This window comes from Typopeltis vanoorti, chromosome 11 (genome assembly GCF_054136105.1).
Source record: "Typopeltis vanoorti isolate ZY-2024b chromosome 11, IOZ_Tvanoo_1.0, whole genome shotgun sequence".
Classification (NCBI taxonomy): domain Eukaryota; kingdom Metazoa; phylum Arthropoda; class Arachnida; order Uropygi; family Thelyphonidae; genus Typopeltis; species Typopeltis vanoorti.
The window spans coordinates 117,372,344-117,399,923 of record NC_143559.1 but is presented as its reverse complement, the minus strand read 5'-3'; the positions used below and the strand labels follow the sequence as shown (position 1 = coordinate 117,399,923).

At 38.1% G+C, this 27,580-nt stretch overlaps 1 protein-coding gene across 2 annotated transcripts in view; it reads left to right on the top strand.

The window, feature by feature from the left end:
* The first annotated feature begins 1,416 nt into the window (after positions 1-1,416).
* Positions 1,417-27,580, top strand: part of LOC150101979 (uncharacterized) — a 51,566-nt gene continuing 25,402 nt past the window's right edge. The window contains exon 1 of one of the 2 annotated variants that reach the window (XM_090400658.1): positions 1,417-1,553. The gene's annotated coding sequence lies outside the window, so the exon portion shown is untranslated. Of the gene's footprint in view, positions 1,554-1,579; positions 1,705-27,580 lie in introns of those variants that run through there. The other variant, XM_090400657.1, reaches the window with a different exon arrangement.

Sequence of the window (27,580 nt, the reverse complement as noted above, 5' to 3'; positions counted from 1 at the left end):
CAGGGAGGAGAAAATACCGATTGTTTATCTAGATGAAACTTGGATTGATAGTAATTTAACTTATGGAAAAGGTTGGCAGTCTAAAGAAGAATATGGAGTTCTACAAACCGGAAATGCCTCGCGGCGCATAATAATTTTGTGTGCGGATGGAGAAATGTTTTTTTTTTTAACTAATTCAAACTTACTATACAAAGCCATAGGCAAATGAATTTTACGATCTTCGAAAAGTGGGCAGAAGAAAAACTGATTCCAAACCTTCCCAAAAATGCGTTGTTATAATTGATAACGCTTCATATCACTCTATTCGATTTAACAAAGTTCCAAATTGGTCTAATAAGAAGCAAGTTCTTATGGATTGGCTCTCTGCAAATAACATTTCTCATTCCCTAGATATGCGAAAAATTGAATTGCTTAATTTGGTCAAAAGAAACTCGCCCACAACTAAACTATTTAAATTAGACATGGATTTCTTGCTTTGAGGCTACCACCATATCATTGCGATATTAATGCTATTGAGTATGTTTGGGTAGAAGTGAAAAGTTTCATTCGCCATCGCAACGTAACTGGAGATATTGACATGTCGAAACTTTTTAAGCTTTCAGAACAGGCAACTGAAAGTATTACAGTTCAAAACTGGGGAAAATATCTTTCATGTCACCTCATTGGAAAATATGTATTGGGACAGTGACGGAAATATCGAAGAATTATGCTAACCTTTGGTGATCAGTTTAAGTGAAAGTGATGACTATTCGGACACCGATTCAGATGACTATGAAGATTAAAAGGATTTGATAATGGTATTTTTTTCCAACCTTTTTTTTTGCATGGGTTTGTTAAAAGAGTCACAAGTCATAAATAATTAACCGGTTTAGGACATTAAAGTGTCTCAGTTCTCCCAACTGTAAGTTTAGAATATCTAAGTTCACTTGAAAAAATTTCTGTTTTTCATTATAATTATTTTTATTTTATAGAAAACTTTCTTAAAAATAAACTTAGTTAAATTTTTGTTTTATGCTCTACCTTTTTTAATTTTGTTAATACTCTACGTACATTTTTCCAACTGTTATACAAGCAAAATAGTTACACTTTAAAAACTACAATGTTCGTAAAAGAAAAGCTAAATTTTCCGACCTGTAATAATAAACAAACACATCCCAGAAGACAGGTTGATTACCCTATTATCGGAATGGATTCTCCTTTTTCTGACATGTGCAGAAGTGTCGAGGGACCTCTAATCGGTGGGCGAACTATATAGAGGTTAGGCAAGTTCAGATTTGGTTAAACCAGTTTAGCCAATTTAACTTTGGCTACTTACTCGAGTAAATTTTCATCTGTAAGAAGGGAAGGTTAGATTTGGCTGCTTTAATTTCTCTTAGGTTACTATTAACACACTTTTCATCCACAACTTGTTTTTTTTTTTTTTTTTTAAGTTTAGTACTGCTTTGTTAAGTTAGTATAATTATACGGTAAAATATACAAACGGTATGAAAGGAGTTTTATCTTCCGTAAATAGACATCAGTGATCGGAGTAACTGTAATATAGAGTATTTTGGGTATGTAGTCCTGCTGACTAGAGTAACTATGTTTTGGGTATGTTAAGTGATGAAATTATTGCTGGTAATTTTCGGTGGTTTTTAAATTTCTTATGGTGTTTATGCATTTTGTAACCTATATTCTTGTATTTTAAAGCAGAGGCATTCTAAGGTACGGTTTTTGCTTTTTTGTTGCTTAAGTAAATGTTTATCCTTTATTATTATTATTCGCTATCGTTTATAAACACCTCTAGCAAAGAAGACTGGTTTGAAAAAGAAAATACGAATCGAGAATGAAGTGTTAATAAGGAAAATATCAGGAAAGATGGAGTGTGATAATGACATAGAAAACGATTAAATTAGATGTACTGGAATCACTTACTGAACGTATCAGAAGAAATTGGCGAAATATGCAAGTGCTTTGCTTCGTAGATTTATGAATTATAGAACTAACGGAAGCATTAAATGAAAGAATAATAAAGGATATCAATCCTGCTTGGCCCTGCTCAAGGACTATTTGGTGGAGGCAATATCAGAATGTATATCCCAAAGGTTAAGATGGTAAATAGAGCAGGTGTGAAACACGAAGCAAGAGATAAGGTATGCCATCTGGTAGAAGCACAAGATGAGTAGTTATAACAACCAGTTACATGAGAAGTACCAAGAGCAGGCGAGGAAGGTAACTTGCTTGATAAGGGTAGCAAAAGTGCAGTATGAGCGGCAGTGGTGCACCCAGATAGGGGGGGGGGGGAAGGGACACTGCTCCCAAAGGAAAAGGAAAAAAAAACACTAGAAAAATTTTCAGAAATCTTTTCCTAATTAAAATTCATTATTTTTATTTGTTGTATCATGTCTAATATTTCTATACTACTTTTGAATTGCAGATACTCAGTCATAGGTTGTATGCGATGTGTAGTGCTATTCTCAAATCATGTACTCAACTTTCCCCCTCCAAGATTAAATCTGGAGTGTGCTACTGATGAGCAGCATTTAGCTAATGTGGCAAAAAAAAAATATCCTAAGGTGTTTTTTTTTTTTTTTTTATATATGTGGCCAGTAGAAGAAAGAATGATTATGGTAGGATGGGAATGATTAGTGAAAACAGAGGAATGATAACTGCTATGGAGGATATAGTTGAGATATTTAATGAGCAATTTAATAAAGGTATTTCATTCTTATGAATGTGACATCATGCAGAACTTGAAAGCAGTGGGAAAGTAGGAAGAGGGGTAATTGTTAGTAAGTGAACAGGAGGTATATGAGGAATTGAATAGACTTGATGTAAATAAGGCTGTGGGACTTGATGCTGTTTCACCATGTGTTTTGAGAGAATAGTCCAGCGAGAGTTAACAACAGCTTTTACATGTCTTTTCAACATGAATCTTGCACTTGGTCAAGTTTCAAAGGAGTGGAAAGAGTAAAATTGTTCTAATTCATAAGAGAGGTGATAAGAGTAGAGGTTTGAATTATAGACCAGTCTGTGTGGTTAAGCTGTTAGAGAAGTTAAGACCAAGATTCAGAATTGGGTTGACAACAGAAAAATACTCTTTGATGGCCAGCACAGATTTGTTAAAGGAAGATTGTGCTTTAGCAATCTGCTTACTTTTTATAATAAAGTGATAAATGCCTTGGATAAAGGTGGTGCATATACAGTGGTGTATTTAGATTTTGTAAAGATGTTTGATAAATTGCTGCACGACAAGCTGGTAATTAAATGGGAACAGATAGTATACCCCAAGGGTCTGTTTTGGATCTATTGCTGTTTAATTTGTATGTAAATGTTATTTGGTGAGGTCTGAATGGTGATATGCAGTTGTTTGCAGATAATGCCAAGTTGGGAAGAGCTATCAGGAGTATACCAGATGCTGTGGCTTTGCAAGAGGACTTGAATACACTGACTGAATGGGTAAATGAGTGAGGATGTTGCAAAGTGCAAAATTCAATGTCGCAAAGTGTAAGGTTTTGAAATTTTGCAAGCAGAAATGGAATGCAGAGTACACAATCAATGGAAATATCTTGGAAGAGGTAGAGGAGATGAGAGATTGTAGACAAGAACCTAAAATTGTGAGGATAATAGGAATGATGTGGAGGGCACTGACCTGTAGAAGTAAGGATGCTATGGTTCCCTTGTATAAGGCTTTGATCAGGCCACATATGGATTACTTTGTACAGATTTGGTCACCTGGTTTTCAAAAAGATGAAAATGTATAGGAAAAGGTTTAGAAATGATTGACTAAGGTGGTCTCTGGAATGTTGGGTATGAAGACAGATTGACAAAATGCAATTTGCAGAAATTGGTGGATAGGAGGAGAGGGGATATGATCAAGATGTATAAGCTGTTAAGAGGTTATTATCAAATTAATATAGGGGAGGTTTTGCACAGAATGGGTGAAGATAGGAAGAGAACAAGAGATCATCCCTGGCAGCTGTATAAGGGGAGTGTGAGCAAGGGAGTGGGGAGCAGGTTTTTTTCATGGAGAGTGGTGAGTGATTGCAATGCATTGCAATTCCAATTGCAATGCATTGCAAATTAACTGTCTCTGCTCACCACACCTGAAAGTGTGGTGAGCACAGAGACAGCGAACATATTTAAGGGGGTATGATAAACTGTGTGTATTGACCTCCCATGATGAGTCTTTGACTCCATGGAGGTTTTTTATAATAATAATAAAAGCACCACCTGACTTATGAAAGTGGAACTCAAATATGAATAATTACTGCTAAAAGCCCCATTTAAACTTCCAAAATTGTAACAGTATAGTTTTGGATTGTACGTGAAATGCATTTTTCCACAACTAGGGAAAACAGATGTCACGTGATTTAAAACACCCAAAGTGATGTGGCACTGCATTCAGGAGATAAATAACAAGCCAAAAAAAAAAAAAAAATCATGTCGGCAAAATGCACAACAATCAGAAAAAAAGTTAATGAAATTAACAAAATAGACAATAATGCGTGCACACACACAGATGGAAATATTACTTGTAACATCAATCCCCTTATAAAATGGAGATACCATAACTAATGCAGCAGACACTTCAAAATACTTGTTTTGTGCTGAGACAGGTAAAATGTTAGAGAATCCAAAGTGATAGCATGAAGAGAAAAGAAAATCTTCCAACTGAAGAAATACCACTATTGCCATCAACATCTAGAAGAATCCCCGCATAAAGATTAACAGTAAGAAAAATAAGAAAAACCACACCAAGAAACAAATCCCTGGTCATTGAAAGCTAAATTGAACTTTCAAAGTTAATAAAACTGCCATATATAACATATGTCATCTCTTGAAAAACAAATGATAATTAAAATAAACATATTACCATGGGACTGCTTAAGGGTCAAAGCCAAATAACTGGGAAGAGACCTCTATATCACCTTTCAGGAATGCAGAGAACCAACTGGGGCTTCTGACATGTCTAATTCTCACCTTCATGTGGTGCACCCTGTTATTAGGTATATACTGGGTACTGGACAAACAAGGATGAGCTGGCAATTTTGGACTTAGCTGACCAAATTGTACTCTCTCTATTGGCTTAAACCACAAATGCATATGATGCCACAGCGGACATGAGATTTCATGCCAACTGGGGCATCGCCTGGTTAAACAAGGTCCCTTCTGTTTTTGTCAAGGAAGCAGGACAAACAATGAAAAGTCAGCTACTGGAACAAACTTCAACTTAACATCTAGAAGAAGACGAAGAAGTATAAACCCAACATCAGAAGAACTAAAGATAGAAACCATCAGTATAAGGAGTATTAAGGGAAAGGAAATCAAAGACAAAGAAGGCAAAAACAAGTGAGATCTTATTAAATGATAAAAATGATGTTATTTTCAGGCAATAATGATCAAGGAAAGGAAGCTTAACAATAGTATTCAATACCAAACACAAAGATAAACTTCTTGATTGGAAGGCAGTTCTAAGTAGTTATGTGGGTAAACTTCAAAATGGGAACATGGACAATGAACCTTCTGTGTGCCTATGGTTCCACAGAAGGTTCTTCCAAGGAAGAAGTGGAGGAATTTTTTGAGTCATTAGAACAAGCAACTAACATAAAAAAAAATGGAAAAAGTGGTCCTTGTTGGATCCGAACAGCAGAGTAGGAATTCTGTGAAACATATAGATACATTCTGGGAAAATTTGGAGAAAAGGGGAAAGCTAATAATAATGGTAAGTATTTACTGGACTTCTTCTCAGGACACAGACTAATCATCACTAACACCATATTTCAACATAAAGATGTGCACAAGTTCACATGGAGAGAAGACACAAATAAGAAAAGTCTCATTGACTGTCATTGTTGATAGCAATATCTTCATGTTCGTTCAGGATACAAGAGTGTACAGAGGATTTGAAATTGGAAGTGACTATTACTTAGTATTAAGCAGGATAAAAATGGATATCACATTGAAAAAAACAGTATGTAAGAAAGTTTTTAAAAGAATAAAAGTTGAGTAGCTTTTACAAGTAAATTGTAGACTCGACTATACAAACATTATTGAAGAAATAATGAAACATTGAAAACAAGAACCAAACCTTGGAGTCTCAGTAGCAAACTCTGAAGAAGACATTGATTGATTCAGCTACAGAGATGATGTACTCCTAAATGCATCTAGTGCAAGTCTCAGGATTCACTAACTAAATTGAATAACAGATGTAACAAATTTGGCAGCATGAAAACTAGCCATAAAGAACATGGTGGTTAGATAAAGGACACTTATAAATAAGTCAGCAGTTCTTCAATGTCATGAAAACATCATTGGAAAGTTCAGTCTTCATCATTAGAAAGTTAATTTCTTCTCTCAAATTTATGTTACAGAAATAAAAAACTACACTAGAGGTGAGTCCTTTTTACAAATAAAAATATCACAATCAAATAGTTTTCGACAGCCTGTAAGTAACAAAGCTTTCTTATATTAACATTTCTAAGTATTACAAGAAATAATGCATTTTTCCGCTATACATTTTTGGAAATGTTTAACTACATGATCTTCTATGTCTGAGTGCCATCTCCAATTAGAGGTCGGCAACCACCTTGGTAAATTTTGAGTTATCCTCAGCCACTCTGAACAGTCCCTCAGAGCTCATGCCAGTCCACTGTTTGATATCAGCCAAGATTTTCTTCTTTTATCTTTCCTTTTATAATCAATTGAAGTATCTTATATTTTTCATTACAAAGTAAGTGACCAAGATATACAGCTTTACTTCTTTTTATGATATCTAAAAGTTCAAGTGATTTCCCCATTTGTTCCAACACTTCTTGATTGGACATTTTTGCTGTCCATGGGATTTTTAACATTCGTTCATATAACCACGTCTCAAAGGCTTGAAGTCTTTTTTTTATCGATGTTGTCTTCTTCAAGGTCCAGGTTTCTGCACTATATAGCAGTACAGACCATATGTAGCATTTACAATGTTTTCGAAGATCTAAATTTAAATTGCAGTCTTGATTTCATCAAGAGAAAATTTTTTCTTGCATTTCAATTCTTTTATTTCCATTTCTGTATTGCATTCTTCATTTAACCAGCATCCAAGATATTTAAATTTTGTCATTCTTTCTATTTGGTTTAATTAAAAATTAGTTTCTTGTTTATGACCATGAATTTACTTTTGATGATATTTATTCTCAATCCCATTTTTTAACTCTCTTCATTCACTAGTTTGAGAAGATTTTGAAGATCCTGAAGATTGTCAGCCAGGAGAGTTGTATCATCAGCATATTGGATATTATTGATGATTTCACCATTTACATTATTCCCTTCCTCTCTTCCTTTTAGGATTTTTTAAAATATGGCTTCAGAGTATATGTTAAAAAGAGAGGTAACAGCCTTTCCTTTTTAACTAATGATAAATATCACACTCGGATCGTGAGTGTGATATTCGGATCGTGAGTGTGATATTTTTGTCAACCTTCAGAATGAAGAAAATAGCGATATGACAAGAAACGGCAAGGTTGTACATGACAATTATGAGAGTGTGAATGTAGAAAGTGTGAATGATAGTATTAATGGTTTCTCAGAGAATAAAAAAGATGAGATAGATGCATTGAATGAGATCGCGTTGTTGAATGGTGCGATAGAAAGGGCAAAACAGCAGCTAGAGTGCATGAACAAAAGTCGACTGAATGAACCAACCAATAATAAAAGGTATGACAGGAAAAATAGGCGTATGAATGTGAACATGAACAAAATGAAGGATAGAGTGCTGTATGGAGACTCGTTAGTACGAGGTGTGTTAGTAGAGGATTTGACAAAATCGTACCAACCTGGTGCGACCATAAAGGATGTAACTGAGTCTATTAGAGCAAAAGGAAAGGGTAAAAGAAATAATTGTTGTGGCAGATACGAATGATTTGAAAGGAGACAAAAATGGAAATGATAGAAGACCTGAATGAATTGTTTGAGGTAGCAAAAGAAAAGAGAGAGAGAGAGTTAGAATGATTAGTCTTTTGCCACGGTATGACAGTGAAATGTTTAAAAGGAGGGCCATAATTGCGAATGACTTTATGCGTGGGTTATGTATGACGAGTGGTGTGGAATTTGTGGACGTGTGGAGTGAGTTTGACGGACAAAAGGATCTATATAAGATGGATGGTTTGCATTTGAATGGTTACGGTGTAAGAAGAATTGAGAAAGTGTTGCTGAATGTAGTGGATGTGCAAATTCAGGGAAACTAGATTCATTAAGGGGGGGGGGTAGATATACAGTCCTTAGAGAGGCAGTTGAATGTAAGAATGAATATAATATGCTAGAGCAAATAAGGACAACAAACCAGAGTGGGATAGTTAATATAAGGCATCAAGGTAGGGTTGGGGGCTAATGGGGGTCTTAAATTCATGTACACTAATACTAGGAGTATTAGGAACAAGAAGGAAGAATTTTTGGCCATGGTTGGCACTTCCAGACCACAGGTTATTGGTATTAGTGAAACATGGCTGACTGTAGATGATATAGCTAGTGGGATTGAATATGATGGATATAGTGTGTTCAGGAATGACAGAGAGAATAAAATGGGGGGAGGAGTATTGTTGATGATAGCTGATGAGCTACAGCCAAGGAGAATAGAAGTTGAATTGCAGGATAGAGAAAAAGAGCACATTTGAGGCCATTTGGTGTGAGATTGTGGCTAGCAGAACTAAATATACAATTGGGTGCTGCTATAGACCAGGTGATGGAAAAGATGGTGGTGACAGTATGCACAAGCAAATAGAAGAAATGAGTGAAAGGAGGGTGATTATTATGGGAGATTTCAACTATGGTCGCATTGATTGGAGTGAGGAGAGGACACACGGGAGGAAGGAATTGGATTTTATGCGGTTATTAAGGGATAACTATCTGCGACAGCATGTAATAGAAAATACTAGGGGTCAGAGAGTGCTTGACCTAGTAATTACATCTGAGGATTTGGCTGTAACAAATATGACCACATTGCCACCAATCGGTGAGAGTGATCATAGGGTCTTGACTTGGGAGGTGGCTAAAGGTGTAGAATTTTCAATTAAGACAGGGTACATGTGGAATTATTGGGCTGGAAAGTATGACAAGCTTAGGAGTTTGATTGGCTCAGTGCCATGGCATGTCCAACTACAAGGACTAGAAGTTGATAGTGCATGGGAGGTGGTTAAGAAGTGCTTGCATGAAGCAATGGCTGACTGTATACCTAGAGTCCGAATAATAAATCAAGTAGGGGTTAAAGGGATGAATAACACCATTAAGCTTCAGCTGCAAAAAAAGAAACAACTATGGAGGGAATTTAAGGAGAAAGGTGACCGGCAGGCACATGAACGGTATAAAGCACAGGCCAGAAGGGTGACGAGTGTGGTAAGAAAAGCAAAAAAGGATTACGAAAGAACATTGGCCATGCAGGCTAAAGAGAATCCTAAACAGTTTTTTAGATATGTAGCAAGTAAAAGGAAAAATGTACATGGCAGAATGATTTTAAAGAATGCCGATGGTAGGGAGGTAATTGAATCAGTTGAGATAGCTGAGTTGCTGAGTGAGCACTTTGCAAGAATATATATCATCCAGGTGGTGACATTGCAGAAACGAATAAACCAATAGATTATACGGGAATTGTGGTGAATGAAGTGGAGGTGAGTAGTCTATTGCATGACCTCAATGTCAATACATCTGTGGGGTTGGATGGTATACCAGCTCGTGTAGTACGAGAAGCAGCTAATGAATTGTCAGTACCCTTGACCATTTTGTTTAATTTGAGTCTCGGGTCTGGGTTAGTCCCGAGTGGGTGGATGGAGGGGAAAATAGTTCCATTGCATAAAGGTGGTTCCAAGACCGCTGTTGTAAATTACCGACCGATTAGCATATCAGGAATCATTGTCAAGGTCTTAGAGAAATTAGTCAAGAAAAGAATACAGGATTGGATAGATGAAAATGGGATATTGTATAGGGGACAACATGGTTTTGTGAAGGGTAGATCATGCCTCAGTAACTTGCTCACGTTTTATAACACTGACAGCTGAACTGGATAGGGGTAATGGGTTTACAGTGATACTACTGGACCTTGCCAAGGCCTTTGACAGGATACCACAATGGAACCCTAATCAGTAAACTGGAGCAGATGGGGATAGATATAGGGTTGGTAAGATGGATAGGAGGGTGGTTGAAGGAGAGATACCAGAGAGTGGTTTTTTCAGGAGTGGAGTCAAAAAGACGTCTTGTGACTAGTGGAGTGCCGCAGGGCTCTGTTCTTGGACCACTGCTTTTCAATTTGTTCATCAATGATATTGGAAAGGATTTGAGAGGAAGTGTTCACTTGTTTGCTGATGATGCAAAGTTGGGTAGAGCAATTGTGAGTGCACAGGATGTCAAAATTTTACAGGATGATTTGGATAGTTTGGAGGACTGGGCTAGGAAAAATGGATGTCAGTTTAATGTGGCAAAGTGTAAGGTTATGCACTTTGGGGTGAAAAGAATAGCTGCATGTATCGCATAGGTGGAACCGTACTCCAGGAGATTGATGAGGCCAGGGATTTGGGAGTGCTGGTGGATAGGGAGTTGAAGTTTAGGGGGCACATTGCAAAAGTGACTAAAACAGCTCACCAAATCACTTGGCTTATGAAAAATACTTTAACATGCAGAGAGATGCAAGTTGTTGTTCCTCTGTATCGAGCCTTGATAAGACCCCATCTGGACTTCTGTGCCCAGTTATGGGCACCAGAGTTTCTTCGTGATGGAGAGGAAGTGGAGAGGATCCAGAGACAAGTGACCAAGATGATAGCAGGTCTGTGGAATGAACCTTATGAGAATAGGTTGAGGATTTGTGGGTTGCAGAAATTGGACGATTGGCGAAGGAAGGGTGATATGATTGATACATTCAAATTACGGAAGGGTTTTTATAAGATTGATCCAGAAGATATTTTTGAAAATATGACTGGTGGTGGGAGGACTAGGGGCCATGCATGGAAGCTGGGCAAGAGCATGGTTGACAAGGGTGTTAGAGCTAGGTTTTTTACTTGGAGAGTGGTGAATGAGTGGAATAAGCTTCCAGAGTCTGTTGTGGGTGCTACGACCGTGAATGAGTGGAATAAGCTTCCAGAGTCTGTTGTGGGTGCTACGACCGTGAATGAGTTCAAGGCAAGATATGATAGATACTGTGTGAATGTTGAATAGTTGTCCAGACATGATGTTAGGGCCTCCCTCGATGAGTCTGTCGACTCCTTGGAGTTTCCCAGAACAATAATAATAATAAATAATAACAAAAACAAAAGTTATGCTTTCCTTTTTATTTAATTATTTTATCAAATTCAGCTGCTGTTAAAAAAAATGAATATAAGATAATCATATATCGTTAGATAGCAGATATCCTACAACATTATGAAAGAAAGTGGTATCAAGCCTGACGTTAGAATTGGAGATGTCAAATTTATCTCTTTGCTTTTTTCAGATGATGTTGTACTCCTTAACACATCTAGTGCAAGTCTCCACAATTCACCAACTAAATTGAATAACAGACGTAACAAATTTGGCATGAAATTCAGCCATAAAAAGACCAAAACTATGAAATAGGCAGGAGTATAGAAAACTTCAGCTGCATTCTGAATGGAGATCCTATAGAACAAGAAAAATATTTCAGCTATTTAGGCATAGTTTTTAGTTAAGATGGCAAGTTAAATCTGGAAATAGACTACAAAATAAGCAAAGATGGTATGGTGGATAACCAGCTGATCAAATTTATATGGAATAAGAGAGCATTACATTATATTAGCCAGGCGCTATCAGCCCGGGGAGACTTGGCCTCAAGCACCACATGTCGCCACTGGGCACAGTCCTCTGCGACTGTCTGCCATGTTCTGGTCTCCAGCCCGACGGGGCTGCACGTCTTCCTTCTCCTGATCCGCCCATCTCTTTCTTGGTCTCCCTGATCTGGGTCGGGCCTCCCATGCTTGTTTCACAGTCCTTTCGGGGCCCATACGGTACATTTTCCCCAGCCACTGAAGACGCTGGGCTTGCAGCTCCATCAAGACGTCTGCCAAGTTGTATAAAGCATGTATGGCAGCATTGGACCGCCTCCTCCAGACTCCGTCTGCCATGACCCCTCCACAGATACGTCGTAGCATCTTGTTCTCGAATACTCTCAGGTGATCAGCTTGTCTCACCGTGAGAGTCCACGCTTTGGCGCCGTAGAGGAGAACAGGCCTGATCAAAGTCTTGTGTATAGTCCCACCTTTGTAGTCCAAGACAGCAAACGCGAGGCGAAAAGGAGACACACCTGATAATAGGCCACATTTGCAGCATTTACCCGACTCTGGACATCAGCCTCAACTTTGTTGTCTTCAGTCACGAAGAACCCAAGTACCTAAATACCTTCACCCTCTCAAACTGTGCAGCTCCCTCTGGATTTTGAGCAGCATGGCGACTCATAAAAAGGTATTTTGTCTTCTCGGCATTTATTTTCAGGCCAACTTCTTCTGCAGCTTTTTCAATAGCAGTAACCAATGCCACTGCATTGTCCCGTTGATGCGCCATAACATTCAGCTCGTCAGCATAGCCAAGAATCCTAACTTGCACCCCCATGTCAACTCCACCTGCCACTTGCTGTGTGTTTCTGATTACTTTTTCCAACACTAGATTGAAGAGAATCGGAGAAAGCCCATCACCCTGCTTCACACTGGTCTGTACTTGAAACGGGTCCAAAAGGTCACCTTCTGCGTTCACTCTTGCTCTCAAACCAGCTACGCACACCTGCACCATTTTTCGGAGTTTTTAAGGAATTCCCAGCTCTTCTAACACCTGCCTTATTTTTGGGCATATCATTGAGTCATAGGCTTTAGAAAAGTCTATGAAAATATTATGAACTTCCCGGTTATATTCCCAGCACTTTTCGAAAACTTGGTGCAGCTTGAAGAGTTGGTCTATTGTAGAACGGTTCCTCCTGAAGCCCGTCTGGTAGTCACCAAGGCACTCTTCTGCATATGGTGTGAGACGCATTAGCATGATGTTAGACAGCACCTTGTAGCCAGTCGACAGCAGTGAGATGCCCCTATAGTTGCCGCATTGAGTCTTATCTCCTTTCTTATATACTGGGGTGATCAGCGACTCCTTCCACTCCTCCGGCAGCCGTTCTTCTCGCTAGATCATCAAGATGAGCTGGTGCAGCTGCTCCAGCAGGACGTCCCCACCATTCTTCAGGGGCTCCACCGGTATGCAGTCCACTCTTGGAGCCTTATTATTTTTCAGCATGCAGATAGCATGAGTAATCTCACTAAATGTTGGCTCTTCAATAAATGGTTCAGCAGTTTGATAAGGAGTATAATCCTCCGATATTGATGTTCCAGCATTGACATTCAGCAAGTTCGCAAAATATCTACGCCACCGAGCGAGAGCATCTTTTGAGTTTGTTAATAGATTTCCACTCTCATCTCTTATGGTTTCTGCTTGTGTCTGGGCACCTCACATGGCTTTGGTCGTCTGGTACATTTCCCGTTTATTATTCATCAGCCTATTTCTCTCTATACTAGCCACTTTCTCATTAAGATACTTCCGCTTTTCCCTGCATAGACATGTATTCACCACTCTTCTCACCCTCTCATATGCAGCTTTCTTCCTGCTATCTGCTATAGTTCAATAGTGCTTCCCTTCGTTTCGCTACAGCTTCTTCACACTGTCTATTAAACCATGCTTTTCTCCTCCTCTTTCTCTTTCCCACAGTTCTCGAGGCAGCTAACGCGACTGTATTTTTGATGGTGTCCCACATCCCATCTGGATCATCCTCTTTCTCCTGTAACTCCCCAAAACGATTCTGTAACTCTAACTGGAAACCCCTCTTGCCTTCCGCTGTTTTCAACTTGTCCAGTTTCCATGCCGATCGTATGGTAGGACACGTGGGCTTCTGAACTGCAATTCTATGCCTGAAATCATAGGCTACCAGATAGCGGTCGCTATCTCCATCTGCTCCTCTGAAACTTCTCACATCCGAGATGGAGCCGTGGTGATTGTCGATATACTAGTACATGGTTTATTTGGTTAGCTGTTCTATCATCTGGCGATCTCCAGGTCTGTTTGTGGATGTCTTTATGCCCAAACATAGTGCTCTTTACAAAGCATCCCGTAGCGACGGCAAAACTCGCAAGTCGGATCCCATTATCATTGCACTCCTCATGTAGGCTCTCACTAGCCATGAAAGGGTGCCACAGACGCTCTCTCCCCAGCTTCACGTTGAAATCTCTCACCACTAGCTTGACGTCATAAGACGGTAGATTATTATAAGTACGCTCAAGCACTTTGTAGAAACAATCTTTAGCTTCCTCGAAGCTCTCTTCAGTACGCGCATAGACACATTTTGAAAACGTCCCCTAACTCTAATAGTACACAGCCAATTGTTCACAGGTTTAAAATTTAAAATATTACACAAAAAGTTATCACTAACTAAAAACGCAGTTCCGAGGACTCTTCGTCCTCTGTCGTCACCACTATAGTATAGCGTGTACCCCTGATTGCAGGTTGAGCCTTGTCCCGCTCAACGCGCTTCTTGAACAGCACAAAGTCCAATTTTATACTGTCCGTAAGACATTCTCACATTAAAAAGAGCTCCTTCTTTCACCAAACTACATATATTCCAGATCCCAAAACAATTAATAATCATAGTCTCAAAGGCATCCGAAATTCCGAGGCTTCTGTGGTGCTTGTTTTGTAACCAATATGGTTTATACAGGAGGGATGGTTGGCCCCTCGCTAACCCTCCCCTTACATTAATATTCCTTAACTAATTGAGCAGCATAGTATTAGCGACAGAAATTCTTAAGCACTATAATAAGCTTCTACTCAAATTAGGCTTAGTTGCTCGCACATTCTCTACCACTACAGTTTCATAAAGTATACTCACTAAAAACCAATTGACAATTTACACAAACCTATATGCAATGTGCTCAACCCAAACATCGTAATTTTAAAAGAAATATCCTCAACAAAAATATTTTACTAAAACGCGTAAACAACTTTATACAGCTAAATCAACCACCAGCCACATGTCACAGCGCCATCACACTTTTTTTTTTAATAAGAAAGCAATTAGCCAAAATATAAAATTAGCAGTATATAGGATGGTATTCCTATTTTTGGAAATAGGCCTGGAACTCTTGTTTCCGGAATATTCTTAAGTTCCTTTATCGCATTACGCTGGATATCAGTGATGTCAGAAAATCTTCATTCTTTTAGCACAGTCATTAATTTTGGAAACAGCCAGAAATCACAGGGAGCTAAGTCGGGTGAATAATCAGGATGACCTAATTCGTTGGTTAGGTATAAAGGTCTAAATAGCATTGTTGGTTGACCGTTTGTCCCTGTCCAATGAATTCATAGTGGACTATCCCCATGTAATCAAACAAACACACAAGCATGGTTTTGAATTGCAAACATGACGTGCTTTTTTCGGATGTGGCAAACATGGAGTTTTCCACTGCATGCTCTGGCATTTTGTTTCGGGATCGTGCTGAAAGCACCATTTCGTCACCTGTAATTACTCTTGGAAACGTGCTTATTTGCAGAAAGAGCAATCACAACTTAAACCTACCGCTGCTCCTGTTTGTCAGTCAAGATCTGAGGCACAAACTTCGCAGAAATCTTTCGTATACCCAATTCTTCAGTTAAAATTACCCTGACTGTTTCTCGATTCATTTGCAATTCATTAGCCATTAATTGCACACTTAATCATCTGTCCGACCGTACCAAATCTCGCACTCTGTTCATATTTGCATATGTCATTTTTGTTTTTGGCTGCCCACTTCTGGAGTCTGGGGTCATAGTTCTCATCTTCTCACCCACCTTTGAATCTCTTATGCCACTCAAAAGAGCTTGACTTTTACAGAGCATCCATACCATATGCCACTTTCAACAGCTCCAATGTTTCAGTAGCAGTTTTCACACAAAATTTGATTTAACGCACTGTTCCAAATTTCTATCATGCATTTTTATGCCAAAGTTTACATGCAGATCTCTATTGTTTTTGCAATATCCAACTAGCAAATGGCTTTATCGGCTTGAGGTTTACGTATGCATTAGTTAAAAAAAAAAAAAAAGAAACATGATTACTCACGTAACTCCAACCAAATCACCACATGGGCGACACTACGCGGCCATTCCAGGAATTAAATTGTCACTGTACATATAGGAGAAAGAAAGTAGCTAATAGGACAGAGTCTTGAGGCACTCCAGCATTGGTGGTGAAGCTAAAAGAGTGGGTGCCATCTACTATGACTCACAGTGAACTACCAGAGAGAAAGCTGACTACCCAATCACAGAGGATAACAGGGAGACTGATGGACAGCAATTTGTATAGTAGGCCTGGATGCCACACACAGTTTAACACTTTGAAAACGTCAAGAGTGACAGCACAAGTTGATCTGAATCTTTCCGTGGTATGTGTGTCCAGTGGTGGGTGATGTAAGTTTAGGTTGGCTGTGGATCTTGAATGGTGGACTCCATACTGGTGGTTGTTAATTAATTTGTTTGCCTCTAAGTAGTGGAGGAGTTGGCTTTCTCCATTATTTTGGAGAGGACAGAGGTGTTGGCAGTTGGTCATTAGTTTGATGGTAGACTTCTATCATCTTTTTTTTTTTTTTGAACAGGATGGATATGCGACTGCTTCCATGCATTGGGATAAGTACCAGATATGTATAATATATTATAGAGACGATGCAGAACAGGTGTTAACTCTGGAGCACAACGTTTAAGAACAATTGGGGGAGATGCCATCAAGACCAGAAGACTTTTTTAATATCCATGTTATTTAATTTTCTGATGAGTTTGTGTCAAAAAAAAAAACTATAAGAAGCATATGGTGCTTGGATATGGTAGGAGGTGATTTCTCTTGGTTATTTGTGCTGGAGTTTGAAGAAAAGAGCAATGCTAGAAAGTCAGCTTTATCCTTGGGTGAAGTAACGGTGGTTACTTCAACTGCTGGCTACCTTTAATGAAATTGGATTTAGATCTACTGATGACTGATTTGTATATGTTGCGTGCTTTGGTATAGGTAGAGTGTGATCCTGGTGTTCAGTAAGCGGAATTTTTTTTCTTTGATTTCTTTGACACATTTTTGGTTGAACCAGGGTTTGGAAAGTGTATGTAGATTATGGGTTGAATGAGGGACGAAAGCCTTCATACCAGTGAGAATAATTTCTGTGACTCGTTCATGGCTAATTGTGACTCATTTGGATCAGCTGAGCGGAAGCAATTTATACCAAGGAAAGGAATAGAAAGTTCAGATTGCATTCCAGTTTGCTCCTTTTTAGTGCCAGAGGATGCAAGGTTTGGTTGGAGGAGGGGCATTCTGTGAAATAGGAGACTTGTATGAGATTGTGGTCTGAGTTGATCAGATAATCTCTATAGTGTATCTGGAAGGAGAACTGGTTAAAAAGAGATCAGAGTATTTGAAGAGCAAAGAGCAGTTATCAGGGATTAGAGTTGGTAGATGTACAATATGTAAGTCTTACAAAGACTTCTGTTTTTCATCCTGCTTGGTGATGATGGAATAGGGGAAACCAATTGAAATTGTGGACATTGAGGTCACCCAGGATGATGAACTCACTATTTGGATAGCTGAGTTGCAACTGATCAAGTTTTATGAAAAGGAATATGAAGAGATCTGAGTGATTATCAGTGTTTGGAGACCAGTAAATGCAACAAATGAAGGTTACTAAATGGGGCAAGGAAACCTTAAGCCAGAGAAAATCAAAAGCTGGGGATTTTAAATTAGCCAGTCTCTGGCATGCTAAGTCAGATTTCACAGAGGTGCAGGTGGCACCCTTCTGGTGAAAAGAATCGTGAAGTGCAATTTGGGTATTAGAGGTGGACGATAATGGATGTAGCTGTGATCTGGGTTTCTGTCAGAAATATGTCTGGTCTGGAGGACTGCGAGTGATGGTGGGTGTCGTTTATGTTTGTGTCAATGCCACGGATGTTAGTAAAATGGACAAAAGCCAGTTTTTAGTGAAGAGATTTTGGTATGGGATGTTGTGGCTGGTTGTGATGTGACTTTTTTTTTTTTTGATGGGATTAGTTTGAGGGAAATTTGCTTTCATCACAATGTCACCATTATTGTTTGTGAGAGTCTTCATAAGTTTGAATAGATGGAAGGATATAGTGGGGGCTTGCAGTGAGAGAAGGTAGACCCTTGGACATGATATCCACATGGAGAGAAACCAGTCTCTGTGGCCTTGACGTCCCCCCACATACCACTATTTGGATTCCCTCTTCAGGCACAACCTGGCACAGTATGTGGCAGCTGAATTATGCAACAGTTGATTGGGAAGCCTTCTGACTCGTTGAGATGTTCAGGCTCATGCACTAACTGGGGGCCAGCCTGTGGTAGCACGGTTTTAACTGATGTACTCTCGAAATGGAGGAATTTATGGGTCACTAAGTATGTTTGTCATGGCCTTGAAAGGTATCGCTCACACTGCATGGAAAAAGAGAAGAGGTGGGAACAGAAGCTGGAATCCCTACTCTGGAGACCAAACATGGCATTTGCCACCTCAGACCTCCAATGAGCTGGAAGGTAGTATTTCACCACTCGGTGAACATCTACTACCTATTGTTTAGTATCATTCAGAAAGCCAGTCTTTACTCTATCTAAGCTATCTGTTGTAATATGTTGCTGACTTTCTCGTTATTGTAAAAATCTACTTTTATTTATTCTTTATTACTATTTATATACCATTATTCTAATTAGCAGTGCGCGCTTCTCACTTACACTACTGCGTACTATTGTATGTGATTGTTTATTTATCCACCTTCCGTATTTACTAGTCATATGCCTATGAACACTGGAAAATTTATTTGTAAGACTGTGCCATCCAATATATCAATATTCGACATAAGACTACTCAATAAAACTTCCGGTAGATCTCTCTCTCACTAGCGTAAATTCCGTCAACAAAGTTTATATAAACATTCGTGGTTCTGAAGTAATAAAACTGCGCTTTTAATGCCTTAGTTGTTTCCCGCTCAAAAGTCCGATTTATTTAGGAACAGTGCAGTTGTAAAATAAAGGATCAGGCAGCACTCTTTTAACAAATAATTAAAACACATTTATTTACTTTAATATGAAATATACGTGAATCAATCAACAGGGAGATTGCTTTCTCTACCCATCTAAAAAATCTTTAGCATAAAATTAGAACCCTTTCACTTCAACACTAAATAATCTCTTTAACTCTAGAACTTATTTACTCTCTGCTTACAAATTCAACTTATTAAACTTCTAGTTTACTCGCAAAGAGGTTATTTTTACAAATTAGATATCAACTTCTAACATGACAATTGGCTTTCTTATGGACACTTCTTATTACTATTAAACTAATTCTTAACAGTCCATATACAACATATCTCCTAGATTATAAGAGAAAATATACAAAGGGAAGTAACTTACAGAGGCTCTGTATTGCACATTCAGTCAAGAGTCTTTTACTGAAGTCTTTATGGCTTTTCTTTCATCTCAAGTTTTAGGCTTCCTTCAGGAGTATCTTGCTACAGCGGTATCACTTTGGAAAAATAGCGGCTTGTAGACTGCGACCTGTGGTACTCGTACAGCTTCGGCAAAAGGTTGTTCTCCCACGGCGAAAAGAAAAACTTCCGAGCAAAGCTGCTTCGGGTAATTTACATCATCATCTGCCTTTCTCCTTCTTGGGCTCGCTGTACTGCCTGGACAACTGGCTCCTCTATCTTGCCATTTCCAGTAGTTCAAACTGCCGCCTCCAATAACTGAAACTGCTGCCGACTCCTGACTGTCTCGAATGGGATCCCTCTCTCTTCTCAGCGACCTGGAAGCCCCCCCCCCCTGCTCGGCTCTGTGTTTTTTTATTATGCCTACTCTCAGACCTTGCACGAAGGGTTGTAACCAGTGGTGAGCTATAAGGGACTCGCCTGAGCCCTTTGTTAAATTTTTCTCAAATTTCTGAGCCTCTTGTTCTTCTTGTTTACTTTATTTTTTCAAAAAAAAAAACATACTTTTTTTGAAATATGTTAAGCGACAAACTCATACGGAAACCTAATAAAGTGATTTTATTAAATAAAATATTATAGTTACTGTTACTACCATTTTACAAATAAGAATTAACTTTTAGTAATCGCATATTAATAAATAGGACTACAAAATAATTTCCCTTGATTGGTACCGTTGATTATCACTTGAAGTATAAAAACAAAGAGAAATATAACGTACTTCAATATTATTGTGTTTAGATAATATTTATTTATTATTTATAGATTGTTTGTCATAAAAACTTCTATCGCAAACAAAAGAAATTTATTTTGTTTATTAAAAATGCGGACCATTGCATATATGCGATTATAAAAGATTTTATTCTTATTATATTTTGATAGCAAAAAAATGTTTTTCTTATGTAAGATAAATTAACACAGTTGATTGTGTGCAAATATTTCATGTTTAGATCATGAAATATTGGTTTAAAAATAATAGCCTTTACAGGTTATCCCTTCATACTTTTTGATTGGCATTTGTATAAAAAATGTGTATAAAACTTGTGTGAAATACGGCAAAAACAAAAAAGCCGTATTTCACACAAGTTTTTGTGTGAAATACGGCTTTTTGTTTTGCTCAACAATGCAAGCCCTTTGTTAAAATTTCCATAGCTCACCACTGGTTGTAACCCCTAAGAATTTGGCATGACTCTTTCATTTTCTTTTAAGTTCAACCCGCTCTTTGTTCTCATCCATGCACCTTTTTGATCGTATGGTTGCCGGCCAGTGGAAAGTTGTTTGAGCCTTTTAGACTAACTTTGGAGGTGTTTATGTGCAGAGCTTGTAAGCACTTTCTCATACATAAAAGTCGTAAACAACCTTTCTTATGCCCTCATAGAAAGCTATTACACAACGTTCCAGCGGCAAAACATTGCCTTTGTTTTTAACACCCTAAAATATTCTTGTTAAAGGAGTATATACAGTTAATTTCCAAAGTGTTATTTACAATAATATCTAGTACAAAATGTACAGAGACAAACGAGGTTAATTTTACAATATTCTCATGTGACTTGACCTATGTAAAAATCTTTGTAAAGCACTTTGGTAATTTTAAGCTACATAGAGTTTTTACACTGTTATCCCATCCCAATCCATTCCCATTTTCTGCAGCTTATACACCAATCTGTCACGTGATAATCCATCAGATACTTTTGCAAAGTCCTTTATCATAAAATGTAAACAGATTATTAAAACGAGACCTGCTATTCAGAAACCCATGCTGATCATCACAGAAAATCCTATGTCCATCATCCTAATCCATCTGTATTCTATTCCAGTCTCGCCAGTATTTTTACGACAATTGCAGAGATACAGACTGGTCTATAATTGAAAACTTCTGTCCTGAAACCATGCTTGTGGAGTAGGACTATTTAATGAAAGTTTTACAGTAGGACCTTCCCCACTGCAAAACTCATTAAAAAAATAGGTCAAGGGCATAGCTAACTCTTATGCACAGTCCTTAAAAATGTGTTGTAATATGTCATCCATTCCCACTTCCATATTAGCATCTGACCCAATCAGCACTTTGATAACTCTTATTCTCTGACTTCTAATTCCTCTAATATTTGCTTCCCTTCTGGATGTTGCATAGCATCATTTAGCCAGTATAATATACAATGATAAAATGCCAATTAAAAAACTCTAATACATTCATCCCTCCACTTACATCCGGGTTCTGTTCCATCTGGCAGGACGTAAGTTGATACATTAAATCAACAGTTATAGGGTTAGGGACTTAACCGTAATAAGTATACTGTCATTTTAATTTTCTTAAACCTTATAAAACTTTACTGATGCATTATTATTATTATTATTATTACGGGTATCTCCATGGAGTCAGTAGACTCATCGCGGGAGACCCAAGCTAGCAAAACAATATCTGTCATATCTCTTCTTGAATTCATTTACAGATGAAGAGCTCACAACAAAGTCAGGCAATGAATTCCACTCATTCACCACCCTCCAGGCAAAAAACCTTGTTCTGACACCTTTGTTAACCACACTCTTCTTTAATTTCCAGAGATGACCTCTTGTTCTTCCATCACTATCACACAGCTGAAACATTTCCCCTGCATCAATCCTATAAAAACCTTTTAGTAATTTGAATGTTTCTATCATATCCCCTCTTCTTCGCCTATCAACCAATCTCTGCAATCCACAAGCTCTCAATCTATCAATGTAGGGAGCATTTTTTATATCACTCACCAACTTGGTCACTCTTCTCTGAACCCTCTCCACAGCCTCCTCATCTCCAAGGAATCCAGGTGACCAGACCTGAGCACAGTAATCCAAATGTGGAAGTATCAATGCTTTATAAAGGGGAATAATAACCTCTTTATCTCTGGATGTCAGTGTGTTCCTCAACAACCAAGTAATCCTATGTGCAATCTTGGACACCTTAGCAATGTGTCCTCTGAACTTCATCTCCTTATCTACCAATACCCCTAAGTCCCTAGCCTCATCAATCTCTTGGAGTACCTTTCCATCGATGTAGTACACAGCTGGTAATCTTTTAATCCCAAAATGCAAGACTTTACACTTTTCCACATTGAACTGACATCCATTTTCTTTTGCCCATTTTACCAGCTTATTTAAATCCTCCTGCAAACTTTCAACATCAGCTTGATTTTTTATTGCACTACACAACTTTGCATCATCAGCAAACAACTGAATATCTCCCTTTAAGCCGTTTCCTATATCATTTATATACAAATTAAACAACATTGGCCCAAGCACAGAGCCCTGAGGCACACCACTGGTCACCTGCCTTATTCTGGACTCGGCTCCTCCATACACCACCTTATGGTATCTCTCCCTGAGCCATTCTCCTATCCATATCACCAATTTAATATCCATTCCCATCTGCTCCAATTTGCGTAACAGTGTTCTATGGGGTATCCTGTCAAAAGCCTTAGCAAAATCCAGAAGTACCACTGTGTAGCCAGTTCCTTTGTCCAACTCTGATGTTATTCTATTATGGATAGTTAATAGATTGCTAAGGCAGGATCTACCTTTAACAAAACCATGTTGGCCTCTATAGAGTATCATATCCTGATCCACCCATTCTTGAATTTTGTCTTTAACCAACTTTTCCAATACTTTTACCACTACTCCTGAGATGGTGATTGGTCTGTAATTCAATACTGCAGTTTTAGAGCCACCCTTATGCAAAGGAACCACTTTGCCTAACTTCCACTCCCTAGGGACCATACCAGAGTTCAAACTTAAATTAAATATCCAGGTAAGAGGGGTTGACAATTCATTTGCACATTCATGCAACACCCGAGCTGATATTCCATCTAAGCCTACCACAGTGTTTGCATTTAAGTTTCGCAATATATTTAATACCTCTGATTCTTTAGCTTCAATTCTCACATTAGGTATTGCTATAGGTATAGAGATATCCTCACTTGGGTGATAGACTTTTGAGAAGTGATCACTCAGTAACTCGACTATTACATCTGATTTTGTCACCTCAATACCATCAGCACCCACTAAGGTTATCCTTCCGAAGTCATTCTTCCTCTTACTTGCCACATAGCGGAAGAACTCTTTGGGATTACCCTTGATCTCTTTGGCTAAGGTCTTCTCATAATCTGATTTAGCTTTTCTTACTATGCTGGTAACCTTCCTAGCTTGAGCCTTGTACTGCTCATGGGTGTCCTGATCGCCCTTCTCCTTGTAAATTCTCCATAACATTTTCTTTTTTTGTAGTTCAAGCTTGATACTACTGCTCATCCATCTAATGCCTGCCTTGTTTGACCTCCTGACCATGGGGACACAATCTGATATTGCTTTCCTCAGATACCTGCTGATTTTATCCCAAGCACTGCTAACATCTTTCCCTTGCAATATGTTCTGCCATTGGATGGCTGCAAGCTCACTCCGAAGCTTGTTATAATTGCCTAACCTGTAGTTTCGTACATACCCCTTCTTAATAGAAAAATCCACAGATTTTGCAACCTCCCAAGTCAATACCACATGATCGCTTTCACCAACTGGAGGTAACGAGGTCACCTTACTTATGCATATAACCTCTGAACCAATAACCAGGTCCAACACTCTCACACCACGTGTCCCTTCAGTTACGTGCTGTTTCAAGTAATTATCTCGTAGCAGATGTATGAACTCCATTTCCTTTTTGCTACGTGATATTTCCTCCTTCCAATTGATATCACCATAATTAAAATCCCCCATAATAATCACTAAGCCTTCACTCATTGCACTAAGTTGCTGATGCATGAATTCAATATCTCCCCCTGTACTCCCTGGCCTATAGCAGCATCCAATTGTATATTTGGTTGCGTTGGTCACTATTTCGCACCAGACTGCCTCAAATGAACTCTCATTCACATGTCTATCATCATGATATACTACTTTCTTTGGCTGCAACACATCAGCTATCATCAACAGTACTCCTCCTCCTGTTCTATCTTCTCTATTATTACCACTAAAAACAGGAGAATAATCAACCAAATCTTCCTGCTCAATCACATCTTCATTACCTTCCCTATGTGAAGGACCAGGTGGCTCTTCTGGTGTAACCCTTTTTTTTTTTTTTTTTTTTTTTTTTTTCCCCCTGATGAAAATGTCCACTGTGCTTCTTCTTTTCATCATAAATTTGTTTATAGCAAGCAAACTTATTGTGTATACTTTTGTTTCTACTAATAAGTAGCGTTCTACATTGGGGTCTATGTCTTCAGCCATTTTGAGAACATTGCTAACTGCAGAGAACATTTCTGCAACACCCTTCACTTTCAGTTGTTTAACTACCTCTTCCTGTTTCTCTTTTCCCTCTTCCTTTTCTCGTTCTTTCTCTTCTGCAACACATTGTTCCTCCAGTTCGACCAATTCCTTATTGGTGAACTCTTCAGGGACACTTTCTATGAGTTGAACTATGTCATCATCATTCACATCGAAAATTCAGATTGTTTGCTAGGCCCACTATTTCTTCACTCAATTTACAAGGTCTTCATTTTTTCAAAACTTCCAAAATCATGCACAAATCATTTTATTGTCTTTTTCCATATGCCACTCATACATTGAGAGATCACTTCGTCCCAAACTACAACAATATTTTTAATATCATGATAAATACTTATTTGCAGAATTGCATGAGAGCCTGATCATTTCCTTCAGTGGCAGAAATGGCTTGTGAAAAAGTTCTCCATAGATAATAAACCTTAAACACTACTAGAGCTCCCTGATCCATTGGTTGGATCAATGAAGTAGTGTTTGGAGGGATAAACATGATCTTGAACTTGGTGAAGATCACCGATATAAGGCTGATGACCTGGAGCATTATCCAAAATTAAAATAAAATTTTAAATTCTACATTTTCTTTCACACAATAGCTTTCCATTTCACCCGCATAACAGTTGATTAAGGCATCCACAAACAATTTTTGAGTCATCCACAACTTCTTATTTCTCCGATAATGAACTGAATGAGTATGCTTACTAATGTTTCTACTCAGTATCATGATACTGAGTAGAAAGTCACAGTTTCATACAGACATGTCATGCGAACGTGTTATCTTAGCTAAGGTAACAGGTACTAACGTTTTTTGTATTCTTAAATCTTTTTTGCATTTACCATTTTTTTTTGTACTGTGCAAGCCTTGAGAAAGCTAGTCAGTTACTAGCAAAATCGGTAGGCAATATTGTACGAACATACGTACGAATTAAAAATCTATGGTTAGTTTAACAATAAGTCTTATATGTTTTAATGATAAAGGATAATGGCATATTGAGAATGATACTGTGTTTTGTTTTAGACAGATGGCTATGCTAAAATTTAAAAATTCTCTTTTTATTTAATGTTTGTATTTTGTATGGTATGTATTGAATTTTAAATTTATTGTACACTTTTTTAAATGTTTAATGTTTTATGTGACTTTTTTTATTAAACAAAAGTGATGCACTTTTTTAAGTGGGGCCCAGACCACAGACCTGTCACGAGCCTGAAAATTTCTCTCGGTGGCCCTGACTGTACCCATCATCTTTTCCATCTCCTGGTCTACAGTAACATCCAACTGTGTATTTTGTTGCGCTGGCCTCTATCTTGCACTTGATAGCCTCAAATGTGTTATTTTCACTGGCCTGAAGTTGAACTTCTACTCTCTTTGGTTGCAATTCAACAGCTATCATCAATAATATTTACCCCCCCCCAATCATTCTTTTCTATCTATCCTCCTTGAACACACTATGCTCATCACATTCTGTTCTACTAGCTATATTATCTTCTGTCAGCCATGTCTCACTAATGCCAGTAATTTTTGGCCAGGATGAATGTATCAATACCAAAAATTCCTCCCTCTTGTTCCGAATGCTCCTGGCATTAGTGTACATAAAGTGCAAAAGCCCTTTAGGCCCGTCGCTATCATGACACTATACTACCCCACTCTGGTTCTTGCTGTCATCGCTGTATACCTTTGTCATCAAAACTTATTTTCCTCTCTAATGTTACTTTCCTTTTAAAAATAATCCTCTGTTTTAGCTGCTAAGGTAAGACAACATTTGCAGATGTGTAGAAACTATCCATGGTTATGAATTTCCATTTGAACTTGAGAGCACTTATCAAAAAATGCTGTACAATGACTCTCAATAGCTGCACATTTTGGTTATCTTGCTAAAAAAGAAAGTTAATACTTGTCCTGCGATGAGGTGACCAATCCTAGGAACCACCCTACATACATTTGACATTCACAGATCTAAATAGTCTGCACCCAGGAATCTGATTTAGAGTTTTGAAGAATAAATAACTACCATGAGACCACTGTGCTCATGCATGGAAGCCTTGGGTGGCATGAAAAAGTTTCTTGAAATGTTTAGACTCTAGTGCGGGGTTTCCAGATTATGTAAAAAAAAAGAAGAAAACTTCGTCCACCCACAGTACTAATATTAATGTACTTTGAGTTTAGAACCTTTTGTTGGTGAGAGTCACATAAAAACAATTTCCATTAAGTCAAAATATGTGTTGTATTTAAACCCTGCAATGAAATTGAATGCATGATTGCAGGATTTAAGTATAATACATATTTTGACAAAAACCAAAAAAATTGTAGCTTCTCTGATACAGGGGTTTAGATAAATCTTACAATTTGCAATTTTTTTTTTTTAATTGCAAAAATGAGGAAAGAGTTTTTTAACAACAATAATAATTTAAAAGTAACTATATGAAAATGTGTATCAGTTTGTTTAAAAGCATCCACAAACAAGACGGTTTCAATGAACATTGCATCTCTGATGGTCGAATGCCTTAGCTCAAGATCAAAGGCAAAACCAAGCCTCAGTCTGAAGTGGTTGATTAGTCAGAGTTTACACGTCACTCTTATTATTACAAAGAATATTAAATCCCATCCCCAGAACAGAGACACCAGATCTATTACCATTCCATATATCTGAGACATATCTGAAAACCTGACAAAAATTCTAAAAAAAGATACAGCCTTATAACCACTTACAGACCATATAAAAAAATTGGCATCCCTTATTTGCTCTCCCAAAAGACCAACCATAGTCCCAAGACTTCCTAAGTATTTACCAGGTTC